The sequence below is a fragment of the Odocoileus virginianus genome, chromosome 13, assembly GCF_023699985.2.
Source record: "Odocoileus virginianus isolate 20LAN1187 ecotype Illinois chromosome 13, Ovbor_1.2, whole genome shotgun sequence".
NCBI classification, from domain to species: domain Eukaryota; kingdom Metazoa; phylum Chordata; class Mammalia; order Artiodactyla; family Cervidae; genus Odocoileus; species Odocoileus virginianus.
In genome coordinates, this window is record NC_069686.1 from 20596410 (window position 1) to 20614120 (window position 17711).

The following is a 17711-nucleotide window of genomic DNA, read 5'->3' on the forward strand; positions in this document are numbered from 1 at the left end:
TAGTAGAAGTTCTTTAAAGATCCAAATTGATAGGAAACCTATACCCTTTCCACTCACACACTTTTTTTCCTTTACACACTTCATGTGTAAGTTGAAGGAATTGGAAAAAAGATTCCCTTTATCCTCTCATATATATATATGAAAGATGCTTGGATCTATCCCTTTAAGAAACTAAATATTAATATTATGGGACCTCACGAATGTTGTTGAAAAGCCATGTGTACGGTCATAAGGACGGGTGGACGAAGGCAGGCTGGGCAGAGGGAGAAGCTCAACTCAGATGCAGTTGCCATGGAGGCCTCAGCCAATGGTACAGGATGCTTTGGAGCTGTGAATGGTCCTCCTAAGTCATCCTTAACTGTGGCTGGGGCCAAGCCTTTGGTCTCTTCATCAGCCAGGCATTGGTCACCAACCACCCTGTGTTAGTCTGTTCAGGCCACTATACCAGAATACCACAGACCGAGTGGCGTACAAACAATAGAAATTGATTGATTTCAGTTCTGGAGGCTGGGAAGTTCAAAATCAAGGCACTTGCAGATTGAGTGTCTGGTGAGAGCCCACTTCTTGCTTCACAGACAGAGGCTGTCTTCTCACTGTGTCCTCACACGGCAGAAGGAATAAAATGCTCTGAGATCTCTTTTATAAGAGCACAGTCTCATTCATGAAGCCTCCACCCTCACGACCTAATCACCTTTCAAAGGCCATGCCTTCAGATGCCATCACATTGGGGTTAGGGTTCCCCCAACACAAACATTCAGTCTCTATCACATCCTCATATCCTTGGCTGAGGCTGCACAATGGCTGCGGGCAAGTCCATCAAAGGCCATAGTCCTGGGCCCTTGGCAACTGCGGGGGTGGGTGCAGAGGCCCCTAGTAGGGATCTGGAACTTTCATCTGTCATCATATCCTACAGCATACTTGATTTGTCAGAATGGAATAGAATAGAACAATTTTCCTGGCCAGGGCTGTGTTGCGCTCAACAAACGAGGAATCAACCTGAAAACAAAGATGGCCTGGTCCTCCATCTGCCAGACCTCCTGGCAGGGACGCCAACACAGGAATAATCTGCAGAGGAAGGTTCCTAACCCCCTCTCCCTCTGGCCTCACCTTCTCACTTTCCCTTGCCCTCTTCTCTGTTAGTTTTATTTTCCAGCTAAGCTGCCAGTGGCAGCCTTTGATGGGCATGAGGTCAGAGAAGGAGGTCAAGGGGACAGGGAGGGGCTTGCGCTTCCAGGTTAGGGGGCAGGGAAGGGAGTGGAAGTCCTCTTTCTGGGTCAGGATCCTTTTGCTGACAGAGTGAGTGACACATGTGTCCAATTACCTTCTGAGATACAGAACGTAAAACTGAGCTGCCGCTGCTTACCTGCTTCAGCTGTGCCTGACTCCGCAACTCCATGAACTGTACCCCGCCAGGCTCCTCTGTCCGCGGAGCTCTCCAGGCAAGAATACTGAAGTGGGTTGCCATAGTGGGCACCAAACGTTCTATCTTCTGAAAGAGTGGAATTTTGATCTTATAGACTAGAGGATACTTCCCTGAGATCATGTGTCAGCAGGGGAGGTGTGTCCTGGGCTTATTTGTTTTCGTCTTTGAAGAGCAATGAATCACCCTAAAGAAGTAAACAGAAATTCAATTCTAGAAAGTTCTGTTGCTGCTGCTGCCAAGGAGCTTCAGTCACGTCCGACTCTGTGAAACCCAACGGACTGTAGCCCACCAGGCTCCTCTGTCCATGAGATTCTCCTTGTGGGGTGCCATGCCTTCCTCCAGGGGATCTTCCCAGCCCAGGGAGAGAACCTGCATATCTTACATCTCCTGCATTGGCAGGCAGGTTCTTTACCACCAGCGCAACCTGAGAAACTCAGGGGGGGTGAGACTGTGCTTCACTCAGTCTACTTTCTGACCTCGCGGGAAGCGTGGCCCCTCTAGGTGTCCACTTGCATCTTTAGCTCTTTGACTAGTGAGTGTGCATGTTTCATACTGGATTGCAAGGGAAATTTATATTTTCTAATTTTTTTTTCATAAAATATACCAGTACTTCGGATTCCAGGTAACAGCTTTTGAATGGATCTACTATTCTAATGTTTTATTGGAAATGGAGTGATCTATAACATGACTTACCCCTTTGATAATTATGGCTTCTTGTGGCTTCAAGGAGGCTTGAGAAAACCTCTAGATCCTCGAGGCCGTGGTCATAAAGACAGCCTCCCCAGCCCTACCCTGTTCACATATGAGCCAGGGCTCCCAGCCTTCCTGTCATCCCTACTCTCCCCTTAGGGCAGGTGGCACTAGTGGTCAAGAGTCTGCCCGCCAATGTGGGAGACACAAGAGACTCAGGTTCAATCCCTGGGTTGGGAAGATCCCACGGAGGAGGAAACGGCAACCCACTCCAGTATTCTTGCCCAGAGAATCTCACTGACAGAGGAGCCTGGTGGGCTACAGTCCATGGGATTGCAGAGAGTCGGGCATGATGGAGTGAGCACAAACGCACTCACCCCTCAGCTTGTGGGAAGGTGGGATCCCTTAAGAGTCTGGGAGTTCAGAAGACAAGGAAGAGGGGCTGACAGAAGTGTGAACAGCCTGGACCATCACGCCGGGGTTGTGGAGCCCATCTCTGTTGGTGGGGGGGGTGGGGGTGGGTGGGGCTGTGGGACTCTGGTTCCCACACCATCAAGCCCGGTGCTGAAGACACGGACTCAGGCATTGCAGGAAGCCTGGCCTGGAGTCCTGGTTTAATAACTTACCCAGCCTGTTCCTGCCGAGCATGATTTAATGTCCAGGTACCTCAGGCTTGTTTTGTTTTTGTTTTATTCTTTTGTTTCTTTTTAACTGAGTAAAACAGTGTGATAGTAGCAGGCTCCTAGGTTATTATGAAAACTCACTGAGACAATGAGAGGAATGTAAGCTTCGCGAGGACAGGGGCACGCGTTTCATCGTGGGGCTGTAGTCCCCGTGCTCACGTCATTGCTCTGGGTCCTGAAATAGCTGCCCGATCACAGCACACGGCCTGGATTACAGCCAGCGCGCATAGCAACGCAGCTGCTGTCACTCTGCTGGGAATGTCTCCCTCCAGCCTGCTGCTCCCGGATCTGAACGTGTGCCGGGCATTCTTGCCACACTCAGGGGAGGGCCCAGGCGCAGTCACCCCCGCACTTGGTCGAGCAGTGACTGGCTGGGTTCCTCCGATGCCTCAGCAGATGGCAGACCTGTGAGCAGGACTGTGGGATTGAGGAGGCAGGTTCCAGTGCTCTGGTGCCGGCAGAGGGGTGCGGGTCGGGGGGCCAAGCTGAAGGATTTCAAAGGGCGGGAATCCTGGAATGCTTGAAGAGCAGCTGTTAGGTGCTGGAGAAGAGGGTGGTGGGTGGGGCGGGGTGGCGCAGGGGATGGCAGGGAGCCAAAAGACATTATGTGCTGAGTTTGTTTTAGGAAATTTGCCAGGAAAGCAGAAAGTCCTTTTCCCCTCTTCTGTATTCTTCTCTCTCCCAGAATGGAGCCTACTGGGGAGATCTGCTTGCATGCTAGAGACCTCACAGACTCCCAGGCAGAATGGAAGCAGACTTGGGCTGACAGTCGGTTCCAGCGCAGAAAATTCTTGAATTCTTGAATAAATCGGAGGGTCTCCAACTGGTTTCCAATTGCAAACTGGAGGCCAAAGAGCTTTCACCTCCTTGACGTGCTAGGAAGTGCTCTAGTAGGGGCAGAACTTCACTTGAAGAGACGGCCATGCACCAGCTGGTCCAGAGGTTGGCTGAGTTTTAAGGAACATCTTGAGAGGGGCCATCAAAGTGTTCACATTTTCTCCCAGCCATGTTCCTAAGGGCACTCTGGCCACATGTCCTGGGAAAGACATTTATAAAATGAGCACGGAAGGCGACAGGAAGATGTGCAACACTATGGGTGTTAAGGAAGCCCAGAAAGGGAAGTCCTTTCTTAAGCAGCCCTCAAAGACTGATTGTGCTGTTGGGAGGGGTCCTTGCCTGGGCGAGCAGTGACCGGGCCATGTTACGTTGTGGGGGTGGATGGGAAGATGACAGATCCTTCTACAGCAGCCGAGGGCTGAGCTGGTCACCTGGGGGATGGGGAGTGCTGGGAACAGGGCAGTTGGCAGGACTGTGGGTGCCCAGCAGCCTCCTGGCTGCCGGAAGGACCCTGAACCTCAGCCGCCCTACCTTGTCTACTGTTAGAACTGGAGCTACCTGTATAAAGACACTTGTGGATTACATGACTTGAAATTTGGGGGCTTACTCTAATGGACCTCAGATTGGGGGTCTTCTCCCACCTAATGAGGAAGAGAGAGGAGGCGTGTGAGGAGCCAGCCAGATGGCTCCAATGTTAATGCACCAAACGCAGTACAAAAGATAGAACTGGCCTTGCCTTGTTAGAGTGCAAACCGATTTACCCCTGGGGGCTCAGACGGTAAAGAGTCCATCTGCGATGCAGGAGACCAGGGTCTGATCCCTGGGTCAGGAAGATGCCCTGGAGAAGGGCATGGCAACCCACTCCAGAGGAGCCTGGTGGGCTACAGACCACAGAGTCAGAGTCGGACACGACTGACAGACTAACACACCCAAAGAGCAGCCAGGCCATTCCCACTGCCTCCATCCCCCTCCCCGCCCTCAGTAAGAATTCGAGTTATGGTTGCCAAAGGACGGGAAGGAAAGAAACATAAACACCAGGCATTGACCCGATACAGTGGGCATCCAGCATGCTGTCGGACATTGTGTTTCTCTAGAGCGTTGCAGTTCTTTTCACAGATCCTAACCTGTTTGATTAGCTTCAAAAAACATGCCAGCATGTCCCAGTTATCCTCAATAAGGAAAAGGTGGAGGGGATTAAACATTGCTTAAGAGAAGTTAAAGGTAATTCCTAAACCCAATCTAGGCAAGTGGTTTTCACCAAACTCACCTGGCATCACTCCATCAGGGGAATGGTCAGAAAACGGCTGTTGGTTTCCCTGCCTAGTGAGGGCTTGAGGGCCCCAAGGGGACTCAGATGACTTACTGGAGGTGGGGGGTGGACAAAGGCCAGAGGTTGTGAACAGAGGAGCATGTCTGCTCAATCAGGAGATGCCCACTGGGCTGGAAGGAGATCCTGACACTCCAGGGCTGCTCTGCCGCTCTGGGCCACTTCTGGAAGGTCATTCCTGGTCCCTGGGCCTCCTCCACTCCACCCCACCACCCACCTTAAAAAATGTGACTCCTAATACCCGCCCCCATCTCAATAAGGAGCTAAAACCCGAGAAATGTTACAAAGTGTTAAGGCCCTAAGGCCTTAACCTAAAGCCTTCTCTAAAGAAGGTTTCCACGGAGGGGCGGAGGGGCGGTGGCCCCAGCAGCAGCAGGTGCACAAGTCTTTGTGTTTCACACCAAAGGCAAGGGCATGAAAGTCGCATCCGACTCTTTTCGACCCCATGGACTGTAGCCCGCTAGGCTCCTCTGTCCATGGGATTCTCCAGGCAAGAATACTGGAGAGATAGCCGTGCTCTCCTGTGGGGGATCTTCCTGACCCAGGGTTCGAACCTATGTCTCTCATGTCTCCTGCATTGGTGGATGGGATCTTTACCAGGACCACCACCTGGGAAGCCCTGGTTCCACACTAGCAGACCCAACATAGTCTCTGCCCGGTCTCTGCTCTACATCTCCTGCAACAGAATTCCCCTGCTTCCCAAGGATACCAAGGCAAAGAAATATCTACAAACTCTGATTCCTTCCAAAGAGTGCCAGGAATTTTGAACATGGGGGTAATTTATCTTCTAGGAACTAAAGGTTTTTTTTGTTGTTTGTCTCTGGACCATGCAGCTGTTTATATTAGGTTTGGTTTGACAGCTGATTCCGGCTTTATCTAAATGTGTCTTCCCCCACAGGCAGGGTGGACTTGCCCCTAAGTTAATCACTCATCACCTGCTGTGTGCCCAGACCTCAGAGAGGGAGGAGCAAGACAGACTTAGCACTCACTCTGGGTCTCCGCAAAGCAGCGGATAATGATGCCAGATTCTGGTTGATAATTATGCTTAGCCAGAGAATTCCCCAAATTCATTGTCACATCTTGTTACAGAGACGTGCCTGCTCCGGAGGGGCCCCCTCCAGGCGCATCTCTGGGGAGCAGGCAAACAAAGGCAGAAACCGGGGAGCCAAAGTCATTATTGGAACCAAAGTGACAGGATGGAGGGACTGTGAAGAAATGATATGCACAATTAGCAGCCTGGCAAGTCTACAGACTTAAGTCACTTGTTAAGATTTCCTCTAATAACTGATGGGGGCTTTGTAGCAAACTTTCGCTTCCTATCCATCTTAGGAGTGACAAAAATAGAGCACTGAGGTTGATTGACAGCACGTCATAGGGCCCATTTATCCATCCCAAGCTCTCGTGAGAAGGGGAGGCAAAATGCCTTTAGTACAGCAGTGGTCCCGGCCTCTTGTCAAGACTCCGCCATCCTTCTCTCTGGTCTGAAAAGTGCTTTGGCTCCAGCACCAGGTCAGTGGGAGAGACCGAGTGAAGGTCAGGCTACTTTCTCTTTCTTCTTCCTTTTCTGTTAGTCACGGTTAGTGGCTGGATTTTTAAAAAGATCCAAAAGCATGAAGTGGGAGACTTGAATATTCTGATTTGCATGTTCATGTCAAACCTGTGTTGCCAGCACTTGGTTATTTCAAAGGCTTGTTGCCAAGAGCCCAGCTTTGAGAGGGGGCACCTGGGGCCTCTGTGAGAGGCTAAGGAAGGACAGCACCCTGCCCTTCCCTCTGCTTCTCTCTGCTGCTTCTCCTGTCCTCCCGGGGATGAAATGAAAGACACCTTCTCCAAGAAGCAGACTTCCCCTGTCCACGCTCCTTTCTTCCTAAAGACACGTGAGCACGTGAGCTGGGGGCACCAGAGAGGCACAGGACTTTGGAGATGGCGGGTGTTTTTCTTGTATGCCTTGTAATGTTTTTGATCACCATCATTGGCTGTTTTCTGTGTTATTCTGGGTTATCCTGTGAGTGTTAGTCACTCAATCGTGTCTGACTCTTTGCGGCCTCATGGACTGTAGCCGGTCAGGCTCCTCTGTCCGTGGGGTTCTCCAGGCAAGAATGCTGGAGTGGGTAGCCATTCCCTTCTCCAGGGGATCTTCCCAACCTAGGGATTGAACCTAGGTCTCCCACATTGCAGGTGGATTCTTTACCATCTGAGCCACAAGGGAAGCCCCAGAAGCTTCTGGGTTATCCTAGAAGCTAGCAATAGTGGGGCTGGGAGAAAGATAGCTTTCCATCCAACAGAAGGAATCTGTTCTTTATGGTATTCTCACAGCACAAAACTACAGCTTATCGGATTTAGATAGTCTACAAGGAGGAATTCTTTAGTAGGAAAAGCTATGAAATGAAGTGAGTTCGTCTTGAAACGGTAGATTTTAATCCGTTGGAAGTGATATTTCTCAGGGGTAGAGATTGTATTCCTTCTCAATCAGCTCAAACAGGGTCCTTCCCGGGAATCTCAGGGATTTTTATGAGTATCTGGCGCCCCCTGGTGGCTAAGAGGCAGTACTGGCCTTGCAAGGTTCGTTCCTGACCAACACGGGGCACAGGTGTGAGGAATCAGGAGGGGAATCTCAATTTGTCTCCATTTGTTCCCTGGGGCCAGAGTGTTGCGGGGAGGTGTAGAGGTGGCGATGGGACTGGCTTCACTAAGTGTCTTGTCCAGTCGCCTGACTTGGAAGCCACAGTGTCCTGCACTCCATTTGGACAAAGGACTGACTGTATCCTTACTGAGAATCAACATGAGGGGATCAGGTCTGCGCAGTAGAATGACGCTGACTTTGGGAATTAGAGAGACTAGAGCTCAACTCCTAACTTCTTGGACTAAGCACTTAATCTTTTGGATGGAGTCACTTTCAGAATGGTGATAGGGATAAGTGCCAACGAAGTGCCTGCTGCCTCTCGGTAAACCCCTTTGCCTCATGCCTGTCCCTCATCCCAAATTTGAAACAGCTCCCTGGGTCCAGTTCACTTGACACACAGCTCTGTGGGCTGGCTTCATGCATATACTATTTCTTTATAAAAATGTTATAAAGGTTTGTGGGTTTTTTTTGTTTTTTTGCAGCTTTGTGTGTTAGCTGCTCAGTCGTGTCCAGCTCTCTCCACCCCATTGCCTGGAGCCTGCCAGGCTCCTCTGTCCATGGAGTTCTCCAGGCAAGAATACTGGAGTGGATTTCCATTCCTTTCTCCAAGAAATCTTCCTGACCCAGGGATTGAACCCAGGTTCCTGCATGGCAGGCAGATTCTTTACCATCCGAGCTACCAGGTTTGCTGCTTTCATTGATTTTTAAAAGTAGTCTTGAGACATTCCTGATGGTCTAGCAGTTAAGACTCTGCACTCCCCATGCAGGAGGCCCGGGTTCCATCCCGGTCAGGAAACTGCTTTTGCTGCTGCTGCTAAAGTCTTCAGTCGTGTCCAACTCTGTGCGACCCCGCAGATGGCAGCCCACCAGGCTCCACCGTCCCTGGGATTCTCCAGGCAAAAGTACTGGAGTGGTTGCCATTACCTTCTCCGGTCAGGAAACTAGGCCCCACTAAGGATTTCCCCCCGCCAACCCCACTGCAACAAAGGTCCCGCTTGCTGCAGCCTAGTAAGTAAATATTAAAGAAAAAAAAGCATACTCCCTGGTTCTCTCATCCCTGGTTCTCCCCTTTCCCTAACCTCTTTCCTAAACCCTCATTTAAAAGTCAGTCTCCCTTAAATTTGCCCCTAAAATAGCTCATTCGGCAATTTCCATCTGAGATGTAGCTGTTGTACTTAGACAATTATGAGACACAGCTGAGCCTTCAAACATGCCCTGCCTGTTGGCCAGTGAGGAAATCCATTAAGGGCTGTCATGGGTGTACCAGGACCTCCAGGCAGCAGACTCTCATCTTGCTGATGTGTTTCTTCCAGCTTCACTAGAAGTTGTGAATAGATTTTCCTAGTGACCCACTCTAATGTAATATCAGAATATCTTCAAAACAAATCTCAAGTCTTTTTCGCTTCTAGTTTTCCTCCTATCATCATTCATTTGGGACAGCTTTTCTGTCACAGAGGAGTTGGGATTTAATCTCAAGCACTCTTCTGCCTTCCATTTGCACTATGGAGGGAAAAAAGAGAGATTACTGATAGCCTAGATAGGCGAGATGAGAGTGGGACTGTTTACAGACTGCACAGACTAGCTTGTCTGACTGTGGCCTTAACTACTTGAAAGAGGACTAAAGTAAAACACATGATTAGGTCATTGTGAAAACTTGCCGTGTGTGTGGAAAGGGGCGAGGTGGAGACACACAGGTATCTGCTGTTCCAGGCCAGTCAGAGGGGTATGTGCGTGTGTGTGTGCAGTGTGCTTGGGCATGAGAGCCAGCCTCTCCCAAATCTCTAGTTTTCTCATCTGTAAAATGAGGCATCATAATAGCACCTACCATAATGTTGAGATTATATCTGATAGTGCATTATGGTCCACAGTCACAGAAAAAGTGTTTAATAAAGTGTGTCTACTATTTTTAATGGACTATCTACTATTATTCATTCCCTTTCTTTCTACTTTAACTGATTTTGGGCTCATCTGGTACATTTTGGGAACTTCCTTGGCAATTTACAGAAGTACAGGTGGTCTTACTCCACTTCCTGCTGAAATGGAAGTGCATTGTTATTTTAACCTTCTAGGGGCTTCCCAGGCAGCTCAGTGGTAAAGCCTCTTCTTGCTATGCAGGAGACATGAGAGACACTGGTTCGATCCCTGTGACGGGAAGATCCCCCAGAGAAGAAATGTCAACCCACTCCAGTACTCTTGCCTGGAGAATCCCTTGGATATAGGAGCCTGGAGGGCTAGTCCTTGGGGTCACAAAGAGTCAAACATGACTTAGTGACTCAACAACAACAAGGGATGAAATACAGAGAGAGGTCTGTATTTCTGCAACGGGTCATTCTGCCAGCTCCCAGCTTGGCTCTGAAACCAGAAGATGCTCAGGAAATGCTTGTCACATTAACTGGAGCTAATACAATGCTTACTAGGAAATACACCAAGTGTAGGCACCCCCTCATATACCCTCTGTCTAGTGTAAGGCTTCTGGGAGGAGTGTCCCAAGTGGGGTTCCCTTGGTTTATTCTTAGTTTGGGTTTAAATGGATATTTGTAACCAAGGCCTTTAAGTCGTGTCCCCTAAATGATGTTTCTCTTGTCCTTTAAAAAAGGACAGGACATCCTGATCATGTTACATAGCCCACCTCCACCTTGTTTTTTTTCCCACATTGCCCTTGTCGGAGTGTTGGAGTTGATCATGATGGCTCAAGTTCAATAACCAACCACAGCATTTCCTGTGGTTTCCATTGCATTTCATTACACTGTATCAGAAAAGTACAAGAGGAAATGGTGCTATGTTACCCAGGAGAAAAGCGATATTTCAGCAAGTTTCTGATAGTGCAGAAGCAATCAACACCAGATCCAAATGCCACTGAAGGTTTTGTCTGAGAGCCCATTCTTCCAAGATGAATGTGGTGGTTGTTTTTGATATTGTTTTCATAGTTCAAAACTCTGTATGGAAGACCAAGAAGATTGATTTCACTGGTAAGAGATATAATTTAGTGCTGTGGCTTGGATAATCTAAAGATATATGCTCTTGAGCAAGAAGGACCCTTGGCAGCATCTGTTGCTGGAGCCTGCCTCTAAGAGGCGTCCTACATAGAAGCTGATAGTCCTCACTGCTACCCAGCAGCTCTAGGTGCTGCATAAGTTGAGAATCCTTTTCTGAGCTCTCATCTTCTTTGGATCCACCTTGTAAGGTTGTTGTGAGAATTAAATGAGGTAATTTTGCATAGAAAACAATTAACACAGTGCTTGCTGTGAGTGAAGTAGCTGCTCCGTCTATGGTACCATCATTGCCGATGTCATCCTCATCATCAATATCATCATCATTATCTTATTTCTGCAACTCTTCTGGAGTCAGGGATCGTAGATTTCTATTGAGTCATGCTTTGGGGTGTCTCATCTTTCTCACAGGAGAAGCAGCCTATTTCTTATCTGAGCCTCATTCTGGTGTTACTCTGACAGAAAATGTTGCTCAAGTCTTTTCACCTTTCAGGGCCTCTGTTCCCTATTCTTTGAACTTAGACGATGGGTCAGAGATCTGAAGGGCCTAGAAGTTCTGCCATCTCAGTTGGAACACTCTTCTAGTAATTGAAGCTTTGCCAGTTCCATCCTGCATCTCAGACCACCTTCCTCTAGAGTCCCAGCTCCTCGGGGAGGGCCCTCCATGGGGTGGTGCTGAGAAAACGGTGACCAATGGATATTTTGTGTGTGTGTGTGTGTGTGTTTTCTTCTCATGTCTTGTTTCTTTTCCCTTTCATTATTCTGAGGACTCCGCTGTAGTTCCAATCCCTTCTTATCACACTTAACTTATAAAATTAGGGAGAACAAAAGTCATTGATCTTGTCTTTGGCCAATGATCCAAACAGGCTGAGAAGGGGGCCGACCTACAGTAAGCTCTGCCATAAACCGAGGCTGATTTGAGAAGATTTCAACAGAATGAACAATCACAATTGATGACATTTACTGAGGGTTGTGCTAATCTTTGATACGCATTCACTAATTCTTATAACCACCTGAGGGACAGTCTATAGATGAGGAAGTTAAGGTAGAGAAATTGTGTTTCTGCTGAGGGTGAATCTAGTGCGAAGGCTAGAGCTTGGCTTTAACTCCAGCAGCTTGATCCAAGAGTCCTTGTTCTCAACCAGTTGTGAAGCACTTTTGAACAGATTTATCACAATTTTGTAAAGGTACTCCCCTGGGAAAGATGCTTAAAGGGAAGAAGGTGGACCAGGTGAGTGCCTACATATTACTTTCACCCCAAGATTCTGCCAAACCAGTGCTATGTTGATATCATCACATGGTTCTGGAATAAAGTAGCACATAGTGGCGGCTTTGCCACAGTGCTAAATAATCTGCCTGCAAATGCAAGAGACTGGGTTCAGTCCCTGGGCCAGGAAGATCCCCTGGAGAAGGGAATGGCAACCCACTCCAGTATTCTTGCCTGGAGAATTCTATGGACAGAGGAGCCTGGCCAACTACAGTCTATGGGGTTGCAAGGAATTAGACATGACTGATTGAGCACTCACTGTGAGCTCTATTGGATGGCTTAGACAACAGAAATGGATTTTCTTCCCGGAAGTTCTAGAGGCCAGGAGTCAGGGTTGTTCCTCCTAAAGGCTGTGAGGGAAGGATCTGTTCCAGGCTTCACTCCTTGGCTTATAGATGCTCTTCTCCCTGAATCTTTTCACATTACATTAATTTCTCTCTCTGTATGTGGGTCTATGTCCAACCTTCCCTATTTATAAGGACATCAACCATATTGGATGAGGGCCCACCCTCATGACCTCACTGTAACTTGATTTCCTCTGTAAAGACCTTATCTCTAAATAAGGTCATGTTGGGAGGTACCAGAGGTTATGACTCCATTATATCTTTTTTGCAGGGGCACCTAATTCAATGCTATGAGAGCCCCCTTTGTCATTCTGAAGTAATAATCAGCAAGGGGGTGGTTTACTTTAACAGGAACTCTCCAACAGGTCTTGGAGTCAAATGGAATAACTTTGTTAATGCCTCATTTGCTACTGTTAGTCAATAATCAAATTAGCTGATTTCTGGATTCTCATCTCCAAAAGCAAGAAAAAAAGAAGAAGAGGAAGGATTCAGTCAGTGTCTAACCTTAGAACCCTTGACTGTTGAGGACATGCAACAAACTCTCTGTATCAAATACTATTTAGGATTAGATATTCCCCAAGAGAATGTATTGTTTTCAAACTGGTTTCCTTAAAGAGTTCATTAGCCTCTAAGAGAGGAGCAGTTTACCTTCAGCACCATTTATTAATGCATTGGTGATTCCACTCAGAACTGCTCATGTTGGTAAGCAGCACTCTTAAGAACTATTTACAGTTAACACTATTATCTCCTTTCTTATTTCATTCAAAATAAAGATCACTGCTGCAACTAAATTAGAGAGGAAACCAGGCAGTAGGGAATACAAACTTTAAGATGTATTTAATGAAAGAGTAACAGCACTATGATTTAATGAATTCAAGTGTTGGTTTAAGGCAGATGCTGAAGAAATGAAATGCTGACTTCACAGCTGCCTGTTGCCTAAGCCTGGGTCAGATTTACACAGGAAACTGAGCACTTGTTTTAAAGACTTCTACACTTTTGTTCATTAATATTTGAATGTGTTGTGGAGGAAAGTGTGTAGAGTCTAGCAGTGCTACCATTGTGTGAAAATGGGTGCAGGGAGGACTCTACGTCCATATTTGTTTACATGTCTCAGGAAGGTCTTGAGAGGACCTACTAGCTAGGGACTAGAGGCCTGGTGGGAGGAAAACTAGGTTTCTACTGTACACACTCTGAATGCTTTCACTTATTTAAACCTCATGATAGAAAGTAAGTCCATGTTTTGGATGGACCACACACTTGTTGTTGCTAAGGTGGGGGGAGTTAGGGGAGAGATGGATTGGGAGGTTGGGTTTATCAGATGTAAGCTATTATATAAAGAACAAATAAGCAACAAGGTCCTACTGTATACAGAAAATTATATTCCCTATCCTATGATAAGCCATAATGGAAAATAATATTAAATATATATATATATCTATATCGAATCACTGTTGTGCAGCAGAAATTAATACAACATTGTAAATCAACTATACTTCAATTAAAAGTTACTAAATAAATATATATTCCATAGGGAATGTCCCTCCTTCTTTTGATTTTTCTGCTACAGCTTAGCTCTGCCTCTCTTTCCATCTTTTCCTGAAAGTGGAGTGTTTGAACTATTCAAAGGCATGGACATTCCAAGACTCTTGGCATCTCGAAGAACCCTTCCAGGCTCTGGGCATAGTATGAAGTTCAGCTGAAGTTCATCTTGAGGTCTGTGAGCTCCTCTTTGAGCATGTCACCCCTTCTTTCCCCTTGTCAGAGGCTAAGACAAGCTTTCAAGGCTTGAAGAAAAAGTACTCCAGGCCTTGTGAGAAGCTGGGTGAGAGACATTTGACCTACGGCTTCCTCAGGCTTTGGAGACTGGGAATTCGTCTACACTGGTGATTGCTATATCTGAGGAAAGCCCCTTGCCCCAATCACAAATCCTTAGGTTTGTGAGTCTGCAAACGTCAACCAAGTCAGCCACCCCAGCCCCCTGTTACCTGAATCCCCTCTCCAGATTTCCATGCCAAGTGCTGACTTTTCTGTGCTCACACACCAGCTGTGCTTGCCTTCAGTCAAGATTTTACTGGCAAAAAAACACCTCCTTATATGGTGCTGAACTTGAATTTCATGTAACTTTCACCCAAGGCCCTGGACCCTTTCTCTTTGCCCTCTGGAAATGAGTTGAATTCTTGTTTCACAGGGAGACTCCTTCAAGTGGGTTGTCTTCCCTCAGGCTCTCCTTCCAAGTTAACAACCCGAGAGTTTTCAGCTCTGCTCCAGCTCCTACCTAATTTCCCGGCCACCCTCTTCAAAATATCTGTGGCCACACGAGAGTGGGATTCGGATCTGTGAAGGCTAAATTTTACCAGTGCTCTGAGCAGTCAGGAGGAGACACAGCCATTATCAACCTTACTCTATATGTTGTAAATTTTAAGTTTAAACCAAGATTGAAACATCATTTACATTTTTCTTCCTTGTGAGGGATGGTGGAGGAGGGCTTTTACATCATCACATCATTACATCACACTGTTGCCTCACTTTGAGCTGATGTTACACGAAATGCCCCAGTCACTTCCACAACGTGGCTCTGAGGCCCATGCTTGCTTTATTGGAACCACAGCAAGGCCCTGCTTCCTTCCCTTTATCATTTTGTCTTGCTAGTCCATGGTTAAAACTCACAGACGCATACTAGACCGCGATTCTGTTTTCTGGTTTTCCCCTGGTGGGTTGACAAACCTCATCATCTGAGTTGATGGTAAAAGTGCTTCTCTCTGGGGCAGAACTTGGGTCAGATTCTGTTCCCTTTAGAAGGGTAGGCATGCCAATGGAGGGAGGGGGCATGAAGAAGACTTGAGTGTTTGGAGAGTTTTCGCTCTTTTTTTCACTTGGATCTTCCTGGCAGCACACAGGCTCTTCATTGTGGTGCACAGGCTTATCTAGCTGTGGTACAAGGGGTGTGTGATCTTAGTTCCTTAACCCGGGATCGAACCTGCATTCCCTACTTTGGAATTCTTAACCAATGGGCCACCAAAGAAGTCCCTTAGAGAGTTTTCTGACCAGATTCCTTTTCCCCCTTACATTCAGAATGAGCACTAGAATTTGCAAAGTGTGCAGATAACTGTATTTCTGCTCATGAAAACAAGTCGAATTTCTTAGAAGGGTATTAGCAGCAGTGGGTAGAGAGTAAGTAGGAAAATGAGAAGAGCTTGCATTTCTCTCAAGGGTTCAAGAACATGGAGAAGGAGCCAGGGGGTTCACTAGCCAGGAGGCAGTCTTATGCTTTCAGTGCTCAGAAATTTAGCACTTTTCATTTAGGATGGCTATAGAGTTCCAGAAAAAACTTGAAGAAAACATCTTGGGATTAAAGTCCACTGTTAATTTTTCTCTCTCACTCTCTTTTTCTTCTTCTTCTTTTTTTTTTTTTTGATGAAGAGGAAATGTAGGAATTGTTAGGGTTAAAAGTGACTTGGACATTACGATCCTCTTTTTTAAGATGGGTCAGTGAAAGTGACTGTTGTGTAATGGTTATAAAGATTATGTGAGAAAATGCAGGAACAGTCCTCTGGGTGAACCCTGACTCATTTGAAAGGCTCAGTGAACACACTATTATTATTATTATGGTGGCTGTAGAAACAGTGGCCATTTTCCCCCCCTCTCCTCTCCACTCATCATTTTTGGCTCAAAAATAATGAAGAACATTCTGTTAACTAGAGCTAGTCAACAAGGTAATTAGAGGTGGAGATCTTCCCATTCTTCAGTGGTACTGGAGCATAAAATTGTCCTACTGGGAATGTTGTTAGTGGAAATTACTCTGTGAGATAGTCTAAGCTACATGTTCTCCTCAGCCAAGTCAGAGTGTCCAGCTACATTCCTAGTACTGTCTTCAGTGTGTTAGTGGTAGGAGCTCCGAGTGCTACCTTGGCCCAGCTAAAATCCCCTCATTTCTCTCACTAGTATTTCCAGGGCTAGTGGCAGCCACAGTGACTAGGATCAGTAGGATCACTGTGTCACTAGTCACACTGACACAGTCCACCCCATTACCCCCAAGTGGCATTTAGAGGACTGTTTCTCTGCATTGCAAAAAATGCAGCCATAGGGAAACATAGTATTCACAGGGTCTTACTCTTCTGTTCCTTTCTCCTTGTTCTGATTTTAAAAGCCTAGAGATTCAAAGAGTTGATCTTGGGTCAGGACAGATAATCTAAGGCCTTTATTAAGATTAGTGAAATTTATTTACACATAAATATATGAAACAACAGCAATAAATAAAATCAACAACAAAAAAGAAAAAAGAAAGAAGAAAATACAGTTAGAAGATTTCAAGGACCTGAGGAATGATGTACAAGTGATTTTATTATTTTACCACAAGTGAGAAATTTTTTTAAATAGAATCTGGGAAAACAAAACAGAGTGTGTATTTATATATGCTGAAAACTATGTATTTCTCTATGCATAGTAATTATTGGCTAGGCAATACTCATGTTAGATTAATTTAATAAAGATTTTGCTTCTGTAGATCCAATATTGAAGTTTAGAAAACTATTCTGTAAGATGCAATTTCTATATAATTACAGTGGTTCTGAGCATGAGTTCTGGAATCAGCCTGCCTGGGTTTGAACACTGGCCCACATTTGGGCAAATTGTTCACCTCTCTGTAACTTCATTTCTCTGTCTCCAAAAAACATACCTGTTATCCAAAATATGTAAGGAAGCATTCCAACCTAATAGCAAAAAACCAAATAACCTGGTTTAAAAAATGGGCAAAAGACTTGAATAGACATTTCTTTGAAGAAGATATTCAAATGACTAACAGGTACATTAAAAGATGCTTAATATCACTAATCATCAAATAAGGTGAATTAAAACCATAACACTGAAATCAGATTGATTATATTCTTTGTAGCCAAAGATGGAGAAGCTCTATACAGTCAGCAAAAACAAGACCGGGAGCTGACTGTGGCTTGGATCATGAACTTATTGCCAAACTCAGACTGAAATTGAAGAAAGTGGAGAAAACCACTAGACCATTCAGGTATGACCTAAATCAAATCCCTTATGACTATACAGTGGAAGTGAGAAATAGATTCAAGGAACTAGATCTGATAGACAGAGTGCCTGATGAACTATGGATGGAGGTACGTAACATTGTACAGGAGACAGGAATCAAGACCATCCCCAAGAAAAAGAAATGCAAAAAAAGCAAAATGGAGGCCTTACAAATTGCTGGGAAAAGAAGGGAAGCAAAAAGCAAAGGAGAAAAGGAAAGATATTCCCATTTGAATGCAGAGTTCTAATCGGTAGCCAGGAGAGATAAGAAAGCCTTCCTCAATGATCAATGCAAAGAAATAAAGAAACACAACAGAATGGGAAAGACTAGAGATCTCTTCAAGAAAATTAGAGATACCAAGGGAACATTTCATGCAAAGATGGGCACAATAAAGGACAGAAATGGTAGGGACCTAACAGAAGCAGAAGATATTAAGAAGAGGTGACAAGAATACACAGAAGAACTGTACAAAAAAGATCTTCACGACCCAGA